This window comes from Rattus norvegicus, chromosome 16, assembly GCF_021556685.1.
Source record: "Rattus norvegicus strain SHRSP/BbbUtx chromosome 16, alternate assembly SHRSP_T2T, whole genome shotgun sequence".
In the NCBI taxonomy this organism is placed as follows: Eukaryota; Metazoa; Chordata; class Mammalia; order Rodentia; family Muridae; genus Rattus; species Rattus norvegicus.
This window is the reverse complement of record NC_141549.1, coordinates 63,091,440-63,110,937: the sequence shown is the minus strand read 5'-3', so window position 1 is coordinate 63,110,937 and position 19,498 is coordinate 63,091,440. Positions and strand designations below refer to the sequence as shown.

Below are 19,498 nucleotides of genomic sequence, written 5' to 3'. Positions count from 1 at the left end.
TCTCAGGAGACAGTTATGTTGGATCTCTGTCTGCAAGCATAGCAGAGTATCATTGATGGTATCAGGGGTTGGCTCTCTCACATGGGAAGACTCAGGTTGGGGCAGTCCTTGTTGGCTGTTCATTTGCTTCATCGGTATGCCTGATCCTCTTGTGGGCAGGACAAATTTTGGATTGAAAGTTTTATGGATGAGTTGATGTCCCCTTCCCTCCACTGGAAGTCCTGCCTGGATACAGGAAGTGGCTGCTTAAGTCTCCATATCTTCTGCTGGTAGGCTGGTGGAAATGTCATCCAGGGTTACCCCCATAGGCTCCTCAGAATGTTCCCTTTCCCTAGTCTCCAGCTAGGTCCAGAAATGCACCCCCCACCAGATTTGATTTTCACAGCATTTTCCTGCCTCTCTTTTCCACATCTGATCCCCATGCCAGTTCTTTTCCTCACTCACATCTAGTTCTCTATCTTCATCCACCTCTAATGGCTATTTTGTCTCCTCTTCTGAGTGAGATTCTTATCCTCCCTTGGGCTCTTCTTATTACCCAGTTTCTTTGGGTCTGTAGATGGTAGCATGGTTATCCTATGGTTATGGTTAATGTCCACTTATAAGTGAGTATATGCCATACTTGTATTTCTGGAAGTGGTCACTCATGATGATATTTTCTTTTTCCTTCCATTTGCCTGAAAATTTTATGATGTCTTTGACTTTAATACCTGATTAGTATTTCATTGTGTAGATGTACCACATTTTCTTTGTCCATTCTTCAGTTGAGAGAAATCTAGGATATTTACAGTTTCTTGTTATTACAAATAAAGCTTCTATGAACATAGTTTAGCAAGTGTCTCTGTGGTCTAATGGGCCTTTTGGGGGTATATGCCCAAGAGTGCTATAGCTGGCAAAGGATATCAAGGGTATTCATGTTGGTAAGAAAGAAGTCAAAGTATCACTATTTGAAGGTGTTATGATAGTATACATAAGCAACCCCAAAAATTCTACCAGAGAACTCTGATAGCTGGTAAATACCTTTAACAAAGTGACTTGGAATAAAATTTACTCAAAGTAATCAGTAAACCTCCCTTTTCCAAATGAGAAATAGGCTGAGAAAGAAATTGGGGAAATAGCACCCTTTACAATAGCCATGAAAACTATAAAATATCTTGGTATAACTCTAACTAAGCAAGTGAGACTTGTATGACAAGAACTTCAAGTCTCTGAAGAAAGAAATTGTGCAAGATATCAGAAGATGGAAAGATTTCCCATGCTCACGGATCAGTAAGATTAAGGTAAGTAAGAATGCCATCTTACCAAAAGCAGTCTAAGGACTCAGTGCAATTTCCACCAAAATTCCAACACAATTCTTTACAGACGTTGAAAGAACAATTCTCAGCTTCATATGAGGTGACTATTTGTAAAGTTCATTAGTCTGTTTGACAGAGGTTCAAATGTTCGGTTCCCCCTAAAGCATTTTATTTCAGTTACGTCGCTACTCTAGAGTTTACATTTAAAATTAGAATTATTTGTATCTGTCATTCACGTCTACTCTATGATGTACATCATTATAGCATTTAAATTATACTCTTTTGTTCATTTGAACAGCTGTAGATGGACTGATTTCAAGTTTTTGTCTGAAATAGTTCCTTTCACAGGCAGTGTCTGTGGCTTGCTTTTTCCTTTATGTGGACCATATTTTCTGGTTACTTTGCAACTAATATTTGTACTTCTGTGTTTGTAATTTAGAATCTGAAGTCTACATAATGTATTACAGCAGCCTAGAGTGCGACCTATCTTTTCCTATCCAGATTGTTATTGGTAAAATAAGAAGATAAACCAATTTGTCTTCTTTATTGGCTCATTTATTTTAGTGACATCTATTTCTGTGACAGCGTGAAAAACCTTTGATCATTTTCTTGGGTACAGATTTCAATTTCCAAAGACATTCTTGGATGAGAAAGGTTATATAATGATGCGTCGACTAGAATTTCTTTGGTAATACCTTCTTCCTGTCACAGTTGTCGTCTCATTGTTTCTAGAGTCCCATTGCAGAGGGTTGCCTGACTTGGGAAGTCCCCCCAAACCAGGTCCACTTATTCACCTAAAAAAATACATAGAAAAAAATAAGTGAAAGGTGAGAAAGAGATGTATTCACTATCACATTAGTAAGACAAATGGCACAAAGTGCAGATATTTTTCTGAGAATCTCATATTGTTTCTACATTTGAAGCTCAAGATAAGATAAATATTCAAAAAGGCAAAGGAGTTGGTTAGTCCTTCAGCCTTGAGACAGAGATGGAACAGACCTACCAGACACCAGTTCCTGCTGGTCCTCAATATGGCATTGCAACAATGGAGGGTGGCAGTGTGTGTCTGCAAATCTTGAAAATAATTAGTCTACTTGTCCTAACATCTGCCTTGAAAGATACAGTTAATCTTAGTTGTCAACTTGATGGTGCCTAAGAAGACACAGGTGGTTGTGTGCATTGACAAGGGCATCTTCAGAAAGATTTAACTGAGGAGGGGAGACCCACTCTAAAGCTGGGCAGCACCTTTTCTTATGCCGGAGTCGATAACTGAACAAATAGGAGATGGGGAAGAGAGAGGGAGAATAGCTGACTGATCTCTGTCTCTGTCTCTTTGTCTCTGTCTCTCTTTGTCTCTGTCTCTCTTTGTCTCTGTCTCTCTGTCTCTCTGTCCCTCTCTCTCTCTGTCCTCTCTCTGTCTCTCTCTGTCCCTCTCTCTCTCTGTATCTCTCTCAGCCTTGCTTCTCTGTCTCTGCCTCTTTTTTTGTGTCAGTGTTTCAGTCTGTCTGTCTCTTCCTCTATCCTCCCCTTCCCTCTCCTCTCCTTCCCTCCTCTGATGCCTACTCGCCTCCACTCTTCCTCTCCCCTCCCATCCCACTTCCCCTCCCTCCCCTCCCCCTCCTCCTCCTTCACCTCCCCTCCTTTCCTCTCCTCTGCTTTTCTCTCCATTTTCTCTTGAGTGCACATGCAATGTGACAAAATGATCCATATACTTGAGGCCTGAGCTAGAACAATTCTTTCTACAATGCCTCTCCCAAATGATGTACCTTCAATATGAGCACGAGCAAACCGTCTTACCTTGATTTTGTCCGGTGTTCACTACCAGCCTTAAAGAAAGTAACTAGCATAGAAAATTGTTATCAAGACCATTGTCATTGTCATAAACCTAGCCATGTGGTATATAGGTTTTGGCAACTGTTTGAGGGAGGAATGTGGAGAAACTTGGACGTGTAGCTAAAGAAATAACAGTTAAGTACTATAAGAAAGCATAGTAGTTTGTTTTTGTAATACTAGAATGCTGGAACAAATATGGCAGTTAAGTCTCCATTATTAAGTATCGGAAGAGAATGGGAATGGATCATGAACTCAGTTAAGACTACACTTTTTGTACTCTTGTCAGAAATCTAGCTACTTTTATGATTATGTCTGGATTTAAATGTACTAAATTATTTGCTAATTAAAATTTCAGTAGAGCTTAACTTTCAGGCTGGGACATGATTATTATTTACTGCACATACTAAGATGTACCATGAGAGGGAGCATACATATATGACAAGTGTACAATTTAGTAAGGAAGGGGTTGTGAGTAAATTTAAAAGTTTGGGCAAAGAGGTGTCGGACAGAGAAAGATTCTGTAGTAGCTAAATAGGACTAACTTAGATAAAAAACATCTTGGTGTGTACCAGGAGGAAAGAAGTGTTACCATGATGGGAAGTTCCTATCCACCAAAGGTTGCAAACCATGAAAATGCAAGTTCAATTGAAAGGCAAGGCTCAGTCCTAAGATTGCTACTAAAAGGATTCCATGCTCAAAACCTGCTCTATTTTACTTATTCCTCATTTTTCTATCAATTCAATTGTATCACTTTCTCTCCTGATTTTTATTATATCCTGCTAAGGGTTGGTCTTTTTGTTTGCCTAAGACTTTGAGGTACATCATTAAGCTATTTATCAGTAATCAGGCTTTGATGGCCTACAATAAAATACTCTGGTTTCACCTTTATCTCTTTATGACACTGTCCTATATTTCTCTTTCAAGGAACGATTTCCCTTTAGAACTGTTTTTGTTGAACCCACAATTCTATGCTTTAAAAGTATGCTATGCTTTTATTTTCATTAGATTTCTTTAGGACTTTGAAAAATTTTGTCTTGATTTCTTAGGTGACACACTATACATTCAATATTATGTTGTTTTTATCTCTGTGAGTTTGGATAAGTACTGTGATATATCTTATTCAATTATGACCAAATGGACTATAAGGAAATATTTAGATTTCCTTGTATTCATTAACACACATTTTGTACCCTAAAATGTTCTCTATTTCAGAGGAAGTTCCATGAGTCCCTTAGAAGAATGAGTATTCTATAGTGTTTTGTGATGTCCTTTGTAGATAACTCTTAAAGCTTACGTTGAGCATAACATTGCACTACTCTGATTTTGTCATTATTCCTTATTATTTTCTCTATAAACTATAATGAGAATAAAGCATTAAAATCTTCATCTAGTATTGTGTGGAAATAGATTTATGCCTTTATATTCAATTGTGTTTGCTTTATTACATTAGTAAGCTTTATTACATTGTTCTATGAGCATGTATTTAGAACTGTTATGTTTTTCTTGATGAATTGTTTCTTTAATTAATTAGTTATGATGTTCTTTATTTCTTGTGAATAATTTAGTGTAGATACACATGATTTCCTTCTTTGTGCCAACTGCTTGTACTCCATTTTCACTCTTTCCTTTAAAATTTCATGAAGGCAATGCTTAGATGTGTCTGGTTTCTATTCAATTTGTTCTTGTCTGATTCTTTGGATCAGAGAACTGAGACCATTGACATTCAGAGATATTTGCAAGGTACTAATTGCTGTCATTTTGTTGTTTTATAATATTTGCCCTTTTGTTATGCTCCTTATTTATGAATTTGCATGCACTGATCTCTGGTAATAGTACACTCCCAAATCAGGGAGAAGCACTGCAGAACAGATTCTAGACATCGTCTCCTGCTGCTCACATTTCTAAAGTTTCCTTTCTTTAACATGCACATTCATATTCTCTGCAGTCATCTATGACCTGCAGATCTGAACTGCTAATCTATGTTTGTTCCTACTTAATTCTTGAGGTTTCCTGCAGTCAATATATGGACATCTCCACCATCTGAAGATGACCTTGTTATTTTTATTTTGGACATCTTATGTCACATTCCTCATTTACTCAGGAAATAATGCCTCAGTGCAACTGATTTTGAACCCTCTGACTATTCATTCTGTAATTATATCTTTAATATCTCTCCTAGAGATCACAGAGACAGTTTCTTAACTGATATTCCTGCTTATCTTCCTTAAATTTATTTTTACACGCTGCAAAACAGATACTTAAATTCTAACATAGGCAGATCATATAGCTCCCCATTCTAGTTCTGTTCAGTTACATTCCCAAAATCATTCATCTGATATGTTAGTCTATCAACAGTCGTGTTCCTACCAATTCATCGACCTTGTCATGTTTCTTGACTTTTTATAAGTTAGGCCTCCTGAGGCTTCTCTCTGCTCTAAAGTCAGATTCTTCATAATCCCATCACTGAACCACCACACGAGTCACTTTTAAAAATATTTGCTTATTTTCTTTTTTTTTTTTTTGACCTGAAGTAAAGAAATTAAGGGCAGAAACTAAGATATAGCTATCCGCAACCAATAGTACAGTTATCAGTAACTGTTCAACAACTCACCAATAGTAGATATTTAATAAATCTGTATTTTATCCAGTTGGTTTTCTTCTAATTGTCATCCAGCTTTCTTAGATGATTGCATCAAATGTCTTATCTCAAGCATGTAAAGCTAACATTACACAAAAGTCCTAGAAAGAAAGGATGATGACCTATGGCATACCCATTATATGTAGAATGCATACATGTCTGTATTTGTGTATAAAAATTAATTAGAAAAGGGACTGGTAGGGTGGCTCAGAACATCTGCTGTTCCTGTGGAGGATAGGAATTTGGTTTCCAGCAGCAATGCTGGGCAACTCCCAACTGCCATGAAATGTAACAGCCGGTGTTCAACAGCTCTGATGTCCTCATAGGCCACCTGTACGTGTGGCATGCACTCACATAGACACATGACCTTAAGATACATTTTCAATGAAGATAGTAAAATATGTATAATTTCGATTAACAAAATAATTGTAGATATTCTGAGATGTGGTATGATATTCTAGTGCTTGTATGCATCGTGAAATATATGGTCAATTTAGTCGATATATGCATCCCTTTGAGTATAGACTATTTCTTTGCGAGGAAAACATTTTAAAAATCTCTCTCTCCTGGCTAAGTTTAAATACATTAATTTGGGCCAAGAACAATTATCCTGTTATGCTATAGACTACTGGAAATATTCCTCCTACTGCGTCTTTTCTGGATGCCCATACAATCCCAGTCCTCCTTTCCCTCGATTCTGTTTGCACACATCATCCTACCACCATATCTCTGCTCCATGTACTTGCTCACATCTTATCCCCATCTCTGGTGGTTTGACTAGGAATGTCTTCCATGGAAGCTTGTGTTTAGATCCCTGGCCCATGGGGAGTGGCACTATTAGGGGGTGTGGCTTTGTTGGAGGAGGCGTGTCACAAGGGGTTGAGTTCACTTCCTGCTGCCTGCCAATCCAGATAGAGAATTCTCAGCTCCTTCTCCAGCACCATGTCTGCCTGCCTGCCACCATGTTTTTCCATGATGATAATGGACTAAACCTTTGAACTGTAAGCTAGACCTAATTAGATGTTTTCCTTTATAAGAGTTGCTACAGTCATGATATCTTTTCACAGCAATAGAAACTGTAACTAAGACATTTTACCTCATGTTTGCCTTCTATTCTCCATGTCCATGTTATGCTATCCCAGTCTTTCCCCTCTATTCTGCCTGCACATATCATCCTATCCAGTTTTCCTTCTACTCTACCTGTGCACAACATCCTATCCATGTCTTCCCTTCTATTCCCCTGAGCCACGTGCTGTGTGTTTGCACACCATTTTTTTCTTTCCTCTCCACTTATAGTTGAGAACATTGCTATTTGCCTTTCTACTGCTGACAGATTGCATTTCATTCTTCTGTGCATATGCTCGCAGGCTGCTCCTTACTGTTGCTTTTAACACCTCTTTAAAGAATTCACTTGGCTTCCAAATTGCTTCGGCTTACGGATCATTCCAGGAGAAATATTTGTACTTTAGTGATTTACAACTCATAGGACTGTTTTTGTATCTCAGGTGAGGCTGAAAGAGGCCTAAACAATTTTGGAAGAAAATTTGATATATAATACAAGATGACTTGAAACCTGAGTGAAAAGGAATCAAATCAGTTCTTATATTTTATTCTACTGACAACCATCACAAGTCAAATGGGATTCCTACTGAATTTAATTACATGAAATGTCTCACTTTGAAACTTGGAATAACAGGTTTGGCCAAGTAAGAGCAGGGATATATTTTTGAGATATAAATTTGTGGTTTTCAAATCTTAAGTTCACAATTTTGCTGTCTAATTTTTAAAAATAACATATACAGATTATGCAGAGTGAGCCATTGCCAAGGATTACATAATTATCCCAAGATACCTTAAACTAAAATTATAAGGCACTTATGGAACAAAGTTTTTGGGAAGAAGTTTAGATACTCCAATGTTAGCATGGCAAATTAAAATTATGTTTTTCCCTTAGATTATTGGGCATAATAGAAACACTAGTTTATCTAAACGATATATGAGTTCTCATGTTTACTACTGAAGTGCTAATTTCTGAAAAGATATAGGAATGAGAGTGGATTACATATCTCATAATTGTAACAAAAGTATTTGAGGACAGGGTTTATTTTGGTTCATATTCAGAGGGGATAAAGTTCATCTCTGGGGATGGGAGAAGTCTTGGCTGCTGGAGCAGAAGACAGCTGGTCACACTGTGCCCTCCTTCAAGATGCAGAGCAATATGAATACTGGAGTTTAGCTCTATTTTTCCTTTTACCTTTGGTCCAGCATCCCAACCCAAAGGATGTTAATATCTAGATTCTGGGTAAACAGAAACATCTTTCTATACACAGTTAGAAATGGGTTGCTATGGTGATTATATATCCTGTCAAGTTGACAGTGAAGATAAATTATCACAAAAAGGAACCATAAAAGTCACTTGTTTCTTACTCCACAGTATGGACTGTGGCATTTTAAAAAGTTAAAACATTGATCATTAGTTCAACTCATGTTATCAATATGATCCATATTTTCATATCATGTTAACTGTATAACTGACTATATATGATGTTTTATCATTCTATTTCTTGAACTTAAGTTCATCATTATCTAAACAAATTATCTCCTAGGTTTTTCTTTCCATATATTCAGACTTGCACACACACACACATGCACACACGCATGCATGCACGCGCATGTACTTACTACTTTAAAAATTTTGGCATTCATTACTATTCAGTTACTTTTATATTAAATTAAATACTGACTTTTGGAAGTAGAAAAGTAGTAGATATCAAAGAAAACAGTGTAAATTAAATAAATAAATCTAACACTATTTGGGAAAAATCTGATAGAAGATATTATAAGAGTTTTACAGTTATATAACATTATTTTGGGTGTCTACTAGACTTCCCTGACAAGTCAAAATGACTTTTTCATGTCCAACCATGGGGATTTTATTACATAGTCTATGGATTTGGGGTGGAAGCATTATTACTTCAAGTGGCATGACTTCACTTAATTTACTTATCCATGTAATACATACTCATATACATTTATACAGATTTAAGTAAATGTAGAAATAGTGTGTTCCTTACACCTTCCACTCCCAGCTCTGTGTTGCCTCCTATCTGCCTAAAGACCCCCTATTCCATTTTCCCATCTACACTTTGATGTCACAACTCCTACTACCCTACAATCCACAGATTTTAATTTCTGTTTATCCTCCATAATCCCTTTTATTTTCCTCATTTTAAGAATTACTCTGGGTTATGTTCTCACATGCAAAGATTAAGAGCTAGGACCCATAAATGAAAGAGAACATGCAGTGTTTGTCTTTCTGGATTGCCTTGTTCACTATAAAATATTCTATTCCTATTTCCCATGAAATTTACTTTTCACCGCAGATCAGTAGGATTCTATAGGGCTTATGTACCACATTTTTATTGTATCATCATATATCATAGGTGAAGACATTTTGGCTGCTTCAATTTCCCAGCTGTTATGATTACATCAGCAATGAACACAGTTGACCAGGTATCTCTGGAGTCAGATGCCACTTTAGATGGGCATTTGTCAAGAAATGGTGTAGCTGGGTTATATGCTAGATCTATTTTTGGATTTTTGAGAGATCTTTATATGGATTTCCACAGCACCTGAACATACCCCCAACAGTGAATGAATGTTCCTTTTCCCCCTCATGCCAGCATTTTTTCAACACTTTTTGAGAAATTTCTTACCTATTTCTATTTTATCTTTTGTGTTTATACTCATAGTCTATCAGACTAAAAATGACTCAAAAACAGAGACATATATCTGTACCTATATGTACATAGGTATACACACATACATGTGTGAGTATGCGTGTGTGTGCGTGCGTGAGTGTGTGTGAGTGTGTGAGTGTGTGTGTGTGTGTGTGTGTGAGAGAGAGAGAGAGAGAGAGAGAGAGAGAGAGAGAGAGAGAGAGAGATCCTCTCTTACTCTGTTGTCTTTCTTTTTATTGATCTGATTGCTCCCTTGCCGTAAGGAAGAGGCTTTGGCATTTTTGTTTTGTTTTCTAAAGACAGGGATTCTTGTGTAACAGCCCCAGATCTTCTGTCCTGGAACTCGATTTAGACGCCAGGATGGCTTTGAACTCATAGAAATCAGCCTGCCTTTGACTCCTGAGGGCTCAAATTAAAGATCGTGCCACTGCACACAGCTTAAGAAGAGTTTTATTTTTATGAGGTGCCATTTGTTTATATTCAGCCTTAATTCTTGGGCAAATGAGTTCTTATTCAGAAAGTCTCTTCCTATACCTATATCACTTAGAGTGCTGTCTATATTTCTTTTCGCAGTTTCACTGTTTCAAATTAGGTCTATGATCCATTTTGAATTAATTAGTGTACAGGACGATGGATGTGAATTAATTACATTCTTTGACATATGCAATGCCTCCAGCACCCTTTCCTTTTTTTTTTTTAATTGGACATTTTTAAAATTTACATTTCAAATCTTATTCCCTTTCCCAGTTGCCCCTCCATAAACTCCATATCCCATGCCCCCTCCCCCTGCTTTTTTGAGGTTGTTCCCCCAGCCACCCACCCGCCCACCCCTCTCCACCTCCCCACCCTGACATTCCCCTACCCTGGGGCATTCTAGCCTTGGCAGGACCAAGGGCTTCTCCTGCCATTGATACCCAACAAGGCCATCCTCTGCTATATATGCAGCCGGACGCATGATTCTGTCCATCTGTACTCTTATTTATTTATTCATTTATTTACATAGTTTTATTTTTTCCTTTTATTTTTTTATTGGATTTTTATTTACATTTCAAATGTTATTCCCTTTCTTGGTTTCCTGTCCATAAGCCCCTTCCCTATCTCCCTTCCCTCTTCTTCTGAAATAATTCAGTATAATAATTTTAAAATTACTCCAGAATAGGGGAAAATCAACTGGAAACTACACATCTTATAATAAATTATTTTCCAAGGAAGATGTGTAATTCAAATAAATTAGGTTAAAATATGTATTTTGAATAAAGTGGATAAAGAACAAGAGTATTTATTTCTCAACAGAAGATATACCAATGGTCAACAAATGTATACAAAATTATTGCATACCATTAATCTTCATCGAAATGTAACTTAAAGCATAACACAGTTTCATATCAGTTACAATGGTGTCAAATACATACCAAGCAACGATAAGGATAAGAAGAAAGGGAAGCTTCCTGAATTTCCATTAGGAAGATGAATTAATGTCCTTGCTATAAACTGAGGACATGACACATAATTTTGCTAGTCCATATTATAAATAATTCTGGTTTTATTCCTTTGTCAGAATAACAGGAAACTCCTGACAGTCTCTCTGGCTTCACTATCACATTCTATTCTATCAATAATCTGGGAAGCAGTAATTAAATATCTTCTATATTTTAAGACTAGCAAAACAAGCTACACAATATCCCAGAGCTCCTGGAATGACAACAGAACAGGAAAGTAGAATGTTATTTTGATAAAGAAGTTAATGAAAGGTAAATAATAAAGTCCCTATTGGTGATGTGCAGAAAATGACTCAAAACTCTCATGGTAATGCAAAGACTATTATCCTGTATTTTTTCAGTGAATTGTGCCAAACATTTGCTGACTTGTTAGATAAATGGAATTCTTTACCCACCTAAAAAATCTGCCTGTAGGGCCTGAAGTTTCATTAGGAATTCATTATTGTTAGATCAATTGCATTCAGTCTAGATGATGCAACGTGTTGCCTGCATATATTTTTATCTTAAAACTAATGAGTCCTTAATTACTGTGTTCCTTTTTCATTAATTAAACAACTATGTGGTGAGTTGCAGCAAACTTACTTGGAAATATGCAATTATATAATTGGGCAAATTATCTAGGCATGACTATAACAGTTTTCCTTTCTCATGTTTATGACAGATATGCACTGGTTATAGAAAAAAACACAATCTATACAGCACTTCCACAGTAAGTTGTTGAAACTTTTATAATGTGCACTGGTAGGAAGCAGAGGAAGTCATGCCTGCCTATGGTATAGCATATACCATTTTTAGAAGCCATTGGACATGCAGAATAAAAAAAATGCAGGGACAGAAAGATATTTGGAGAACATACAGAAGTAGATTAAATCATGAAATATGAATAAACTGTGAAAGAAAAGACTGAAAGGCCAGGATGGGACTCACCAATGGGTTTAAATATATAATGAACGTAGAGGAGTTAACACGAATACCTCAGAGCTCAAGAGAAAGATCTCACTTACCTTCAAAAGGCCCAAGAAAACCTTTGAAAAACTTCATATAAGCATTAAACATACACATATGTACACACACACACACACACACACACACACACACACACAGAGGCCCATGTGCACACACATTTTATTTTCTGAAAGCTCCATGGACAAATGAGGCAAACCTTACAAATTATTCATAAGTAAAATTAATTCTAGAATGTTTGGTAGCTTGGTCCAATAATAAACACTGTAGTTACCTAGAACTCAAGAAAATCTTGTGATTTGATGATCCAATGTTGTCTGTCTAACTGGAGATTGTGTCATGTATCCAATCAGGGCTATATTCCCCTGGTTTCAGTATAGTTGAAATACACTATTTTAAAATAAATTTTTTTCTGGAACTAAAAGATCTTATTGTTTTAGGTAATAAAAAAATACACAGCAAAGATTTTGTATCTTAACGATAATTGTGATTCTTTTAAACAACAACAAAAAAATATTAAAATACAATAATACCTTTACCCCTTTGCATTTTCTTCCTCTAATTCCTTCTGCACTTCCACACTCCCACTGAAATTTATGACCGTTTCCCCTCAATGCATATAGATATCTATTTAATATATTTAGAAATACATAAATATATAGATACAACATGCTGCGTCAGTTGAGTGTTGCTTGTATGTATATGATTTCAGACCTGACCCCTCGGCATTGGATAACTCATTAGAGGTCTAAAGCCTGAGAAGAATTGATACAGGATAAGTTGTTTGCTCTTAGGCTTACTACCCAAAGGTTCATAAGTTCATGTTCATTAGGCATATCCATGGATTTTGAAAATTCAAGAAATTACTACTAAATATGACTCCAACATGTTTTCTAGCGGAAACACTTTGCTTAGGGAAGAACGTATATAGAAGCTGTGAGGAGTCAGGTCAGGGGTCAGCCCATCAGAGAATCCACGTTAGGAGAGAGACAAGAAGAAAGATCAGAGTAAATAAAATGGTACATTTAAAAATACACATTGATTTTCCTGCAGCTAATCTACAGTGGATGGAAATGAAAATCAATTTGTATCCACCAACATGGGTGAGGGTTATGAGACATACTTTAGAAAGCAGAAAGACAGCTGAGTTGTCTGGAGAAATCTTAGACCTGTTCGAAAATGCACGCAGAGTCCTAAAGCAAGCAAATTAACATGGCAATTTTTCCTAGAAAATTTGGGGACTTGAAGGAGGTAGTGAATGGGTAGTAAAATGAAGTGGTAGATGGATTAATCTAAGAATAGTGGAAATTCCTTATGATTGCAGTGTAAATTTGAACGCACCATTACATATGATATTTTCATAGCAGTCTTAGTCAACCAACATAAGATAGAGGAAAAACAAGTCCATCCACAGCAACAGAGAGATTCGTAGGTAATTTGTAATGTGCACTCACATGTTGTAATCTCATCCATCAACAGAAGGCAATGCCTCACAAGTGTAAGTGCCAATATGATGTAGCGATAGCAGCAATCCTCGGAAGACTGTATGGAGAATGATACAATTTTATGCAGCCTACTGAAGAAAGATTGCAAAACTGATTGTTTACAAGTAACAACGTGTGAGATCAAATTTTTCAAAAGCTATTTTGTAAGACAAGAGTTGAGAAAATAATTCTCTTCTGGTGGCAGAAACAATCAGGATAGCAGAGGCGCTCTTTGGAATGATGCATGCCACTGTATTATTATGTAGGACACTGAGTTCAGGGAAATAGGTTTTATTATTTTTATATAAATGTATACCTGTGTGTATGACTTGTGACATACCACATAACAAAATAATTCAACGTACATTTCAGTTGAAAAGGAAGAATAGCGATGAAAGCATGAGACTGTGGTATAACCAGATGTGGATAAATTTATACATTGTGCATGAAAGGTAGAAAATTCATATTAGGTTACACTGATTATTCCAAAGAAAGATAAGACTACATTTTTAATGAACAAATGATCTCCAGAAGTTTGTTACACAAAGGACTAGCAAATTCAATAGTACTAGTGGAGAGACTACTATTGGAGGATAACGTGAGTATAGCTAGTTTAAGATAAGAAAGAGGGAGAGGTAGGAGTAAGGCAGGAAGGAAGGAAAGGAGGGAAGGATAGGGAGGGAGACATACACAGAGAGACAGATAGAGTCAGACAGTGACAGAGACAGAGACAGAGAAAGAGAGAGACAGACAGGGTCAGAGAAAGAGAGACAGAGGGAGAGAGTCAAGAGACAGGTGGCTGATGTAGTTCAGTCTTAGGAGAGAGTAGGGTCAGTATTACAATGTCTAAGAAAGAAAATACACCAACTTCCATAAGCTAAAACAGAAAAAAAGGAGAAAAACAAAGATCACTTTTTCTAATGGCTGAAAACCAGCAAAAACGGTTTCGCACTGGGACACTGCGAAAGAGAAAAGAAATAAGAAAACAAAAAACAAAAAACAAAAAACAACAAAACATGCAAACCTGTGCATCCAGTCTCTGAAACAGAATGGCAGCAACTTTTCTATTGATTGGTAGATCTCATAGAATTCTTCAGTTGTCTGCTATAACGAGCTCTGAGTTTTATTGATAACTTTAGTTTTATCTCCCCAAACTGAATCCTTCTCTCAGGAACTTAGCCATTGTCAATTGAAAAAAAAAAAGAAAAAGAGAAATAAAGAAATAAAAGAAACCAACAAGAGCTAGAATTCAATTATGTCTAGTTCCTTAGAAATGCCACAGCCCACAGGCAAAGCCTTTGAAGTTACTTCTATTGATTTAAGGACACTTTTATTTATCAGTTTCCCAGAACATCTTGAAAACTGTCTGCACAGGCCACAGTACCATATCGACAGCTTAGCTAGCCAAATGTGAGAGTTTTGTCTTCATTATGTGACAATTTTAGTGAATTTCTAATGAAAAATTGTGTGAAATTTTTAAAAAGCTTTTCATGGGATAAAAGTAATTTCAATCAAGGAAGACTCGATTTGCTTATACAATGCTCTCCCTTCCTGCAGTGGACAGCTGAATTGACATGAGTAACTGTGAGTTCATCATAATCCTTAGTCTTTGGTGTGGAACAGTCACTGTGAATAAAACAAATGGAAGTATGTGTTCCTCTCAATGAGGGGACAACGTTCATGCTTCCTCAAGTAGACGTTTTTTTTTATAGTTTTTATTATATGGTTTTATTTCAGAAATTTTGAAGACTCCATATAGTGTATGTATAATTATCGCTACATTTGCATGTATTTATTTAATGACTTAGGATTCTTTTTTTTAATTTTTTTAACTTTTTTATTAACTTGAGTATTTCTTATTTACATTTCGAATGTTATTCCCTTTCCCGGTTTCCTGGCAAACCTCCCCCTAACCCCTCCCCCTCCCCTTGTTTATGGGTGTTCCCCTCCCCACCCTCCCGCCATTGCCGTCCTCCCCACAACAGTCACGTTCGCTGGGGGTTCAGTCTTAGCAGGACCCAGGGCTTCCCCTTCCACTGGTGCTCTTACTAGGATATTCATTGCTACCTATGAGGTCAGAGTCCAGGGTCAGTCCATGTATAGTCTTTGGGTAGTGGCTTAGTCCCTGGAAGCTCTGGTTGCTTGGCATTGTTGTTCATAAGGGGTCTCGAGCCCCTTCAAACTCTTCCAGTTCTTTCTCTGATTCCTTCAACGGGGGTCCTATTCTTAGTTCAGTGGTTTGCTGCTGGCATTCGCCTCTGTGTTTGCTGTATTCTGGCTGTGTCTCTCAGGAGCGATCTACATCCGGTTCCTGTCGGCCTGCACATCTTTGCTTCATCCATCTTGTCTAATTGGGTGGCTGTGTATGTGTGGGCCACATGTGGGGCAGGCTCTGAAAGGGTGTTCCTTCTGTCTCTGTTTTAATCTTTGCCTCTCTTCTCTGCCAAGGGTATTCTTGTTTCCCTTTTAAAGAAGGAGTGAAGCATTCACATTTTGAGCATAAGTCTTGAGTTTCATGTGTTCTAGGCATCTAGGGTAATTCAAGCATTTGGGCTAATAGCCACTTATCAATGAGTGCATACCATGTGTGTTTTTCTGTAATTGGGTTACCTCACACAGGATGATATTTTCCAGTTCCAACCATTTGTCTATGAATTTCATAAAGGCATTGTTTTTGATAGCTGAGTAATATCCATTGTGTAGATGTACCACATTTTCTGTATCCATTCCTCTGTTGAAGGGCATCTGGGTTCTTTCCAGCTTCTGGCTATTATAAATAAGGCTGCGATGAACATAGTGGAGCACGTGTCTTTTTTATATGTTGGGGCATCTTGTGGGTATATGCCCAAGAGAGGTATAGCTGGATCCTCAGGTAATTCAATGTCCAATTTTCTGAGGAACCTCCAGACTGATTTCCAGAATGCTTTTACCAGTCTGCAATCCCACCAACAATGGAGGAGTGTTCCTCTTTCTCCACATCCTCGCCAGCATTTGTTGTCACCTGAGTTTTTGATCTTAGCCATTCTCACTGGTGTGAGGTGAAATCTCAGGGTTGTTTTGATTTGCATTTCCCTTATGACTAAAGATGTTGAACATTTCTTTAGGTGTTTCTCAGCCATTCGGCATTCCTCAGCTGTGAATTCTTTGTTTAGCTCTGAATCCCATTTTTTAATAGGGTTATTTGTCTCCCTGCGGTCTAACTTCTTGAGTTCTTTGTATATTTTGGATATAAGGCCTCTATCTGTTGTAGGATTGGTAAAGATCTTTTCCCAATCTGTTGGTTGCCGTTTTGTCCTAACCACAGTGTCCTTTGCCTTACAGAAGCTTTGCAGTTTTATGAGATCCCATTTGTCGATTCTTGATCTTAGAGCATAAGCCATTGGTGTTTTGTTCAGGAAATTTTTTCCAGTGCCCATGTGTTCCAGATGCTGCCCTAGTTTTTCTTCTATTAGTTTGAATATATCTGGTTTGATGTGGAGGTCCTTGATCCACTTGGACTTAAGCTTTGTACAGGGTGATAAGCATGGATCGATTTGCATTCTTCTACATGTTGATCTCCAGTTGAACCAGCACCATTTGCTGAAAATGCTATCTTTTTTCCATTGAATGGTTTTGGCTCCTTTGTCAAAAATCAAGTGCCCATATGTGTGTGGGTTCATTTCTGGGTCTTCAATTCTATTCCATTCGTCAATCTATTTGTCTCTGTACCAATACCATGCAGTTTTTATCACTATTGCTCTGTAATATTGCTTGCGTTCAGGGATAGTGATTCCCCCTGAAGTCCTTTTATTGTTGAGAATAGTTTTAGCTATCCTGGGTGTTTTGTTATTCCAGATGAATTTGCAAATTGTTCTGTCTAACTCTTTGAAGAATTGGATTGGTATTTTGATGGGGATTGCATTGAATCTGTAGATCGCTTTTGGTAAAATGGCCATTTTTACTATATTAATCCTGCCAATCCTTGCGCATGGGAGATCTTCCCATCTTCTGAGGTCTTCTTCAATTTCTTTCTTCAGAGTCTTGAAGTCCTTGTTGTACAGATCTTTTACTTGCTAGGTTAAAGTCACACCGAGGTACTTTATATTGTTTGGGTCTATTATGAAGGGTGTCATTTCCCTAATTTCTTTCTCGGCTTGTTTCTCTTTTGTGTAGAGGAAGGCTACTGATTTATTTGAGTTAATTTTATACCCAGCCACTTTGCTGAAGTTGTTTATCAGCTTTAGTAGTTCTCTGGTGGAACTTTTGGGATCACTTAAATATACTATCATATCATCTGCAAATAGTGATATTTTGACTTCTTCTTTTCCGGTCTGTATCCCCTTGATCTCCTTTTGTTGTCTGATTGCTCTGGCTAGAACTTCAAGAACTATATTGAATAAGTAGGGAGAGAGTGGGCAGCCTTGTCTAGTCCCTGATTTTAGTGGGATTGGTTCAAGTTTCTCTCCATTTAGTTTAATGTTAGCAACTGGTATGCTGTATATGGCTTTTACTATGTTTAGGTATGGGCCTTGATTTCCTATTCTTTCCAGGACTTTTATCATGAAGGGGTGTTGAATTTTTGTCAAATGCTTTCTCAGCGTCTAATGAAATGGTCATGTGGTTTTGTTCTTTCAGTTTGTTTATATAATGGATCACGTTGATGGTTTTCCGTATATTAAACCATCCCTGCATGCCTGGGATGAAGCCTACTTGGTCATGTTGGATGATGTTTTGATGTACTGTTGGATTCGGTTTGCCAGAATTTTCTTGAGTATTTTTGCGAATATTTTATTGAATATTTTTGTGACAAGTAGACTTTTGATTCTGGACTATCAGTGAAGATAGTGCACACATGTCTACAACTGGGAGGTTATGTACAAATAGTGCAGAATAGTTCCAATACTTGAGGATCTGGGTTCATATCTCATCCTCATGGTGGCCTGTGTCCAACATTTCCACTGCTCATTTTCTTTATTGACATGTTGCAAATAATACTACTAAACACTGTGAGAAGATAACATGAGCTAGGTTGAAGATGCATCCCTGAGACCATGTATACATTTTTTAAAGAAGGAGGACTGACCTAAAGTCTAAATCGTGAAAGTGCAAACACTTTCATTGAACATATCATATCAAAGAATAATTTATTATTGAGATCAGTTTGTAAAATAATTCACATTTCTTTTTTGGGAATTGATTTTTTAAATAATAAAATAAAATATGATAAAGCAAAAACCAACACGTCAGAATATACAGCACAAACATACAGATAAAATAAAAGAACTCAAGAAGAGGCACAAGAAACATAAGGATGCAAAGACTTGCTCATTCTCTTACTCAGGAATCCCATAAAGGCATAAATTAGGAAAAGCGTTTGGGATTTCCCTTTACATAAAACCAGTCAACAATTGGAAGTATACTAATTGAGGAGCAATCAGGACTTATAAAATCAACACAAAGGACTGAGGCATCATGCACATTGCCTGGACAGGTCTGCCCCTGGTGGAGCCCAAGACAGAAAATGAGAAGTGGTATATATTGCTTTTGTTATGTTTAGGTATGGGCCTTCTGGTCTTCCCAAGTCTTTTAACATGAAGCTGTTTGTATTTTTTTTGTCAAAGGCTTTTTTAGCATCTATTGAGATGATCATGTGGTTTTTTTCTTTGAATTCATATAGTAGACTACATGGTTAGAGTTCCATATATTGAACCATCCCTGCATCCCTAGGATGAAGCCTATTTGATCATGGTGAATGATCATTTTAATGTATTCTTGGATTTGGTTTGTGAGAAATTTATTAAGTATTTTTGCATTGATATTCATAACAGAAATTGGTCTGGAGGTCTCTTTTTTGGTTGGGTCTTTGTGTAGTTTTGGTATCAGTGTAACTATGGCTTAATAGAACGAATTAGGTAGTGTTCCTTTTATTTTGTTGCATAGTTTGAAAAGTATTGGTGTTAGGTCTTCTTTGAAGGTCTGATAGAAGTCTGCAGTAAAACCATCTGGTCCTGGGCTTTTTTGGGTTGGGAGACTGTTAATGACTGCTTCTATTTCTTTAGTGTTATGGGAC

The 19,498-nt window shown here is 37.1% G+C and overlaps 1 protein-coding gene; it reads right to left on the bottom strand.

Moving 5' to 3' along the window:
• Positions 1 to 19,498, bottom strand: part of Erich1 (glutamate-rich 1) — a gene marked incomplete at its 5' end in the record, with an annotated part of 52,793,804 nt that overhangs the window by 20,553,426 nt on the left and 32,220,880 nt on the right.